We start from the raw sequence: 7,725 nt of genomic DNA, 5'->3' as shown, positions 1-7,725 counted from the left end.
CGCTGGACATAAAATCTCCATTATCCGAACGAAAGTAACACGCCGCTGGTACTTTATTTTATTATAATAATTTAATTATAAGACAGAAACCGCTGATACTTGGTTGTAAAATCTCCATTATCCGAACGAAAGTAACACGCCGCTGGTACTTTATTTTATTATAATAATTTAATTATAAGACAGAAACCGCTGGTACTTGGTTGTAAAATCTCCATTATCCGAACGAAAGCAATACGCCGTTGGTACTTGGTTATAAAATTTTCATTACAAGATAGAAAGCAATATGCCGCTGGTTATATTAATGTAATCTTATGGAAAGCATTACGCCGCTGGAACTTTGACCATTGCAATAATCGATCGGAAGCTATACACAGCAAGGAATACGAATATTATACCAAGAGATCGAAAACAATACGCTGTTCGGACGTTTTGACTAGCTGTCGCACAGTGCAGACGCGTCGACCCGTCGCTCCGCATTTCGAGCGCAATTTCAGTGGTTTTTCAGTTCAGAAAATTACAGAGAGTGTTTGGTTGTGTTGCAGGAGTCAAACTGAATGATTTGATGCATAAAGTTTAATTAAACTCCCATTAGTTTGCCGGGAAACATCGATTCTTCCGATCTAGAAAGAGACAGAGATAGACGATCCGCGTTATGTTAAATATCTCCAGGTTACCGATTCCACAAAATTATAAAAAGTATACGGCTGTGTAGCGGGGATCAAAACGAGTAATTTCATGTATAAAGTTTAATTAAACTCCCAATAGTTTGCCGGGAAACATCGATTATTCCGATCTAGAAAGAGACAGAGACAGTCGATCCGCGTTATGTTAAATATTTCAAGGTTTCCGATTCCACAAAATTATAAAAAGTATACGGCTGTGTAGCGGGGATCAAAACGAGTAATTTCGTGTATAAAGTTTAATTAATCTCCCATTACTTTGCCGGGAAACATCGATTATTCCGATCTAGAAAGAGACAGAGATAGACGATCCGCGTTATGTTAAATATCTCCAGGTTACCGATTCCACAAAATTATAAAAAGTATACGGCTGTGTAGCGGGGATCAAAACGAGTAATTTCATGTATAAAGTTTAATTAATCTCCCAATAGTTTGCCGGGAAACATCGATAATTCCGATCTAGAAAGAGACAGAGACAGTCGATCCGCGTTATGTTAAATATTTCAAGGTTCCCGATTCCACAAAATTATAAAAAGTATACGGCTGTGTAGCAGGGATCAAAACGAGTAATTTCGTGTATAAAGTTTAATTAATATCCCATTAGTTTCCGGGAAACATCGATAATTCCGATCTAGAAAGAGACAGAGACAGTCGATCCGCGTTATGTTAAATATCTCAAGGTTACCGATTCCACAAAATTATAAAACGTATACGGCTGTGTAGCGGGGATCAAAACGAGTAATTTCATGTATAAAGTTTAATTAAACTCCCAATAGTTTGCCGGGAAACATCGATTATTCCGATCTAGAAAGAGACAGAGACAGTCGATCCGCGTTATGTTAAATATCTCAAGGTTACCGATTCCACAAAATTATAAAAAGTATACGGCTGTGTAGCGGGGATCAAAACGAGTAATTTCATGTATAAAGTTTAATTAAACTCCCAATAGTTTGCCGGGAAACATCGATTATTCCGATCTAGAAAGAGACAGAGACAGTCGATCCGCGTTATGTTAAATATTTCAAGGTTCCCGATTCCACAAAATTATAAAAAGTATACGGCTGTGTAGCGGGGATCAAAACGAGTAATTTCGTGTATAAAGTTTAATTAATCTCCCATTACTTTGCCGGGAAACATCGATTATTCCGATCTAGAAAGAGACAGAGATAGACGATCCGCGTTATGTTAAATATCTCCAGGTTACCGATTCCACAAAATTATAAAAAGTATACGGCTGTGTAGCGGGGATCAAAACGAGTAATTTCATGTATAAAGTTTAATTAAACTCCCAATAGTTTGCCGGGAAACATCGATTATTCCGATCTAGAAAGAGACAGAGACAGTCGATCCGCGTTATGTTAAATATCTCAAGGTTACCGATTCCACAAAATTATAAAAAGTATACGGCTGTGTAGCGGGGATCAAAACGAGTAATTTCATGTATAAAGTTTAATTAAACTCCCAATAGTTTGCCGGGAAACATCGATTATTCCGATCTAGAAAGAGACAGAGACAGTCGATCCGCGTTATGTTAAATATTTCAAGGTTCCCGATTCCACAAAATTATAAAAAGTATACGGCTGTGTAGCGGGGATCAAAACGAGTAATTTCGTGTATAAAGTTTAATTAATATCCCATTACTTTGCCGGGAAACATCGATTATTCCGATCTAGAAAGAGACAGAGATAGACGATCCGCGTTATGTTAAATATCTCCAGGTTACCGATTCCACAAAATTATAAAAAGTATACGGCTGTGTAGCGGGGATCAAAACGAGTAATTTCATGTATAAAGTTTAATTAATCTCCCAATAGTTTGCCGGGAAACATCGATAATTCCGATCTAGAAAGAGACAGAGACAGTCGATCCGCGTTATGTTAAATATTTCAAGGTTCCCGATTCCACAAAATTATAAAAAGTATACGGCTGTGTAGCAGGGATCAAAACGAGTAATTTCGTGTATAAAGTTTAATTAATATCCCATTAGTTTCCGGGAAACATCGATAATTCCGATCTAGAAAGAGACAGAGACAGTCGATCCGCGTTATGTTAAATATCTCAAGGTTACCGATTCCACAAAATTATAAAACGTATACGGCTGTGTAGCGGGGATCAAAACGAGTAATTTCATGTATAAAGTTTAATTAAACTCCCAATAGTTTGCCGGGAAACATCGATTATTCCGATCTAGAAAGAGACAGAGACAGTCGATCCGCGTTATGTTAAATATCTCAAGGTTACCGATTCCACAAAATTATAAAAAGTATACGGCTGTGTAGCGGGGATCAAAACGAGTAATTTCATGTATAAAGTTTAATTAAACTCCCAATAGTTTGCCGGGAAACATCGATTATTCCGATCTAGAAAGAGACAGAGACAGTCGATCCGCGTTATGTTAAATATTTCAAGGTTCCCGATTCCACAAAATTATAAAAAGTATACGGCTGTGTAGCGGGGATCAAAACGAGTAATTTCGTGTATAAAGTTTAATTAATCTCCCATTACTTTGCCGGGAAACATCGATTATTCCGATCTAGAAAGAGACAGAGATAGACGATCCGCGTTATGTTAAATATCTCCAGGTTACCGATTCCACAAAATTATAAAAAGTATACGGCTGTGTAGCGGGGATCAAAACGAGTAATTTCATGTATAAAGTTTAATTAAACTCCCAATAGTTTGCCGGGAAACATCGATTATTCCGATCTAGAAAGAGACAGAGACAGTCGATCCGCGTTATGTTAAATATCTCAAGGTTACCGATTCCACAAAATTATAAAAAGTATACGGCTGTGTAGCGGGGATCAAAACGAGTAATTTCATGTATAAAGTTTAATTAAACTCCCAATAGTTTGCCGGGAAACATCGATTATTCCGATCTAGAAAGAGACAGAGACAGTCGATCCGCGTTATGTTAAATATTTCAAGGTTCCCGATTCCACAAAATTATAAAAAGTATACGGCTGTGTAGCGGGGATCAAAACGAGTAATTTCGTGTATAAAGTTTAATTAATATCCCATTACTTTGCCGGGAAACATCAATACTTCGATCGCGCGAGAGAGACAGAGAAACGAACAGACTTTTTTTCGATTTACGGCTAAAATAAATTTTTCTCATTTTATTCAATAACACATTCTTGCTTAGATAACTTTTTTACATAGGGATTAAGCATTTAGAACGATATAATGTTTAAAATAAGGGCACTTTACTCTTGACATTTTACGGTTTTTTCAATTTTATGAAAAATCCTATCATTAGATTTTTTTAAAAATACGATATTCTTGCTTAACTAACGTTTCTACATAGGGATTAAGCATTTAGAACGAAATCTAATGTCAGAAAATGGCACTTTACTCTTGACATTTTTCGGTTTTTTCAATTTTCTGGAAAATCCTATCATTAGATTTTTTTAAAAATACGATATTCTTGCTTAACTAACGTTTTTACATAGGGATTAAGCATTTAGAACGAAATCTAATGTAGGAAAATGGTACTTTACTCTTGATCGGTACGTTGGGACTTTGAAAATATTCGGCCGTACGCGGCGCGTCTCGGCGCTTCGAACAGCTCCGGTGTCCCCATTATTTTCGATTTACGGCTAAAATAAATTCTTCTAATTTTTTTCAATTACATATTCTTGCTTAAATAACTTTTTTACATAGGGATTAAGCATTTAGAACGATACATTGTTTAAAATAATGGCACTTTACTCTTGACATTTTACGGTTTTTTCAATTTTCTGAAAAATCCTATCATTAGATTTTTTTAAAAATACGATATTCTTGCTTAACTAACGTTTCTACATAGGGATTAAGCATTTAGAACGAAATCTAATGTCAGAAAATGGCACTTTACTCTTGACATTTTTCGGTTTTTTCAATTTTCTGGAAAATCCTATCATTAGATTTTTTTAAAAATACGATATTCTTGCTTAACTAACGTTTTTACATAGGGATTAAGCATTTAGAACGAAATCTAATGTAGGAAAATGGTACTTTACTCTTGATCGGTACGTTGGGACTTTGAAAATATTCGGGCGTTCCAATCGCTCGTCTGTTGCATCATAGCGCGTCTCGGCGCAATCGACCGATTCGCTCGACCCATTATTTTCGATTTACGGCTAAAATAAATTTTTCTCATTTTATTCAATAACATATTCTTGCTTAGATAACTTTTTTACATAGGGATTAAGCATTTAGAACGATATAATGTTTAAAATAAGGGCACTTTACTCTTGACATTTTACGGTTTTTTCAATTTTATGAAAAATCCTATCATTAGATTTTTTTAAAAATACGATAATCTTGCTTAACTAACGTTTCTACATAGGGATTAAGCATTTAGAACGAAATCTAATGTCAGAAAATGGCACTTTACTCTTGACATTTTTCGGTTTTTTCAATTTTCTGGAAAATCCTATCATTAGATTTTTTTTAAAATACGATATTCTTGCTTAACTAACGTTTTTACATAGGGATTAAGCATTTAGAACGAAATCTAATGTAGGAAAATGGTACTTTACTCTTGATCGGTACGTTGGGACTTTGAAAATATTCGGGCGTTCCAATCGCTCGTCTGTTGCATCATAGCGCGTCTCGGCGCAATCGACCGATTCGCTCGACCCATTATTTTCGATTTACGGCTAAAATAAATTTTTCTCATTTTATTCAATAACATATTCTTGCTTAGATAACTTTTTTACATAGGGATTAAGCATTTAGAACGATATAATGTTTAAAATAAGGGCACTTTACTCTTGACATTTTACGGTTTTTTCAATTTTCTGAAAAATCCTATCATTAGATTTTTTTAAAAATACGATAATCTTGCATAACTAACGTTTCTACATAGGGATTAAGCATTTAGAACGAAATCTAATGTCAGAAAATGGCACTTTACTCTTGACATTTTTCGGTTTTTTCAATTTTCTGGAAAATCCTATCATTAGATTTTTTTAAAAATACGATATTCTTGCTTAACTAACGTTTTTACATAGGGATTAAGCATTTAGAACGAAATCTAATGTAGGAAATTGGTACTTTACTCTTGATCGGTACGTTGGGACTTTGAAAATATTCGGCCGTACGCGGCGCGTCTCGGCGCTTCGAACAGCTCCGGTGTCCCCATTATTTTCGATTTACGGCTAAAATAAATTTTTCTAATTTTTTTCAATAACATATTCTTGCTTAAATAACTTTTTTACATAGGGATTAAGCATTTAGAACGATACATTGTTTAAAATAAGGGCACTTTACTCTTGACATTTTACGGTTTTTTCAATTTTATGAAAAATCCTATCATTAGATTTTTTTAAAAATACGATAATCTTGCTTAACTAACGTTTCTACATAGGGATTAAGCATTTAGAACGAAATCTAATGTAGGAAAATGGTACTTTACTCTTGATCGGTACGTTGGGACTTTGAAAATATTCGGGCGTTCCAATCGCTCGTCTGTTGCATCATAGCGCGTCTCGGCGCAATCGACCGATTCGCTCGACCCATTATTTTCGATTTACGGCTAAAATAAATTTTTCTCATTTTATTCAATAACATATTCTTGCTTAGATAACTTTTTTACATAGGGATTAAGCATTTAGAACGATATAATGTTTAAAATAAGGGCACTTTACTCTTGACATTTTACGGTTTTTTCAATTTTATGAAAAATCCTATCATTAGATTTTTTTAAAAATACGATAATCTTGCTTAACTAACGTTTCTACATAGGGATTAAGCATTTAGAACGAAATCTAATGTCAGAAAATGGCACTTTACTCTTGACATTTTTCGGTTTTTTCAATTTTCTGGAAAATCCTATCATTAGATTTTTTTTAAAATACGATATTCTTGCTTAACTAACGTTTTTACATAGGGATTAAGCATTTAGAACGAAATCTAATGTAGGAAAATGGTACTTTACTCTTGACCGGTACGTTGGGACTTTGAAAATATTCGGGCGTTCCAATCGCTCGGCTGTTGCATCATAGCGCGTCTCGGCGCAATCGACCGATTCGCTCGACCCATTATTTTCGATTTACGGCTAAAATAAATTTTTCTCATTTTATTCAATAACATATTCTTGCTTAGATAACTTTTTTACATAGGGATTAAGCATTTAGAACGATATAATGTTTAAAATAAGGGCACTTTACTCTTGACATTTTACGGTTTTTTCAATTTTCTGAAAAATCCTATCATTAGATTTTTTTAAAAATACGATAATCTTGCATAACTAACGTTTCTACATAGGGATTAAGCATTTAGAACGAAATCTAATGTCAGAAAATGGCACTTTACTCTTGACATTTTTCGGTTTTTTCAATTTTCTGGAAAATCCTATCATTAGATTTTTTTTAAAATACGATATTCTTGCTTAACTAACGTTTTTACATAGGGATTAAGCATTTAGAACGAAATCTAATGTAGGAAAATGGTACTTTACTCTTGATCGGTACGTTGGGACTTTGAAAATATTCGGGCGTACGCGGCGCGCTCGGCGCTTCGAACAGCTCCGGTGTCCCCATTATTTTCGATTTACGGCTAAAATAAATTTTTCTCATTTTATTCAATAACATATTCTTGCTTAGATAACTTTTTTACATAGGGATTAAGCATTTAGAACGATATAATGTTTAAAATAAGGGCACTTTACTCTTGACATTTTACGGTTTTTTCAATTTTATGAAAAATCCTATCATTAGATTTTTTTAAAAATACGATATTCTTGCTTAACTAACGTTTCTACATAGGGATTAAGCATTTAGAACGAAATCTAATGTCAGAAAATGGCACTTTACTCTTGACATTTTTCGGTTTTTTCAATTTTCTGGAAAATCCTATCATTAGATTTTTTTAAAAATACGATATTCTTGCTTAACTAACGTTTTTACATAGGGATTAAGCATTTAGAACGAAATCTAATGTAGGAAAATGGTACTTTACTCTTGATCGGTACGTTGGGACTTTGAAAATATTCGGGCGTTCCAATCGCTCGTCTGTTGCATCATAGCGCGTCTCGGCGCAATCGACCGATTCGCTCGAC

The sequence above is a fragment of the Megalopta genalis genome, unplaced genomic scaffold (genome assembly GCF_051020955.1).
Source record: "Megalopta genalis isolate 19385.01 unplaced genomic scaffold, iyMegGena1_principal scaffold0061, whole genome shotgun sequence".
Lineage (NCBI taxonomy): Eukaryota > Metazoa > Arthropoda > Insecta > Hymenoptera > Halictidae > Megalopta > Megalopta genalis.
The sequence above is the reverse complement of the archived record's forward strand: the minus strand, read 5'-3'. Positions refer to the sequence as shown.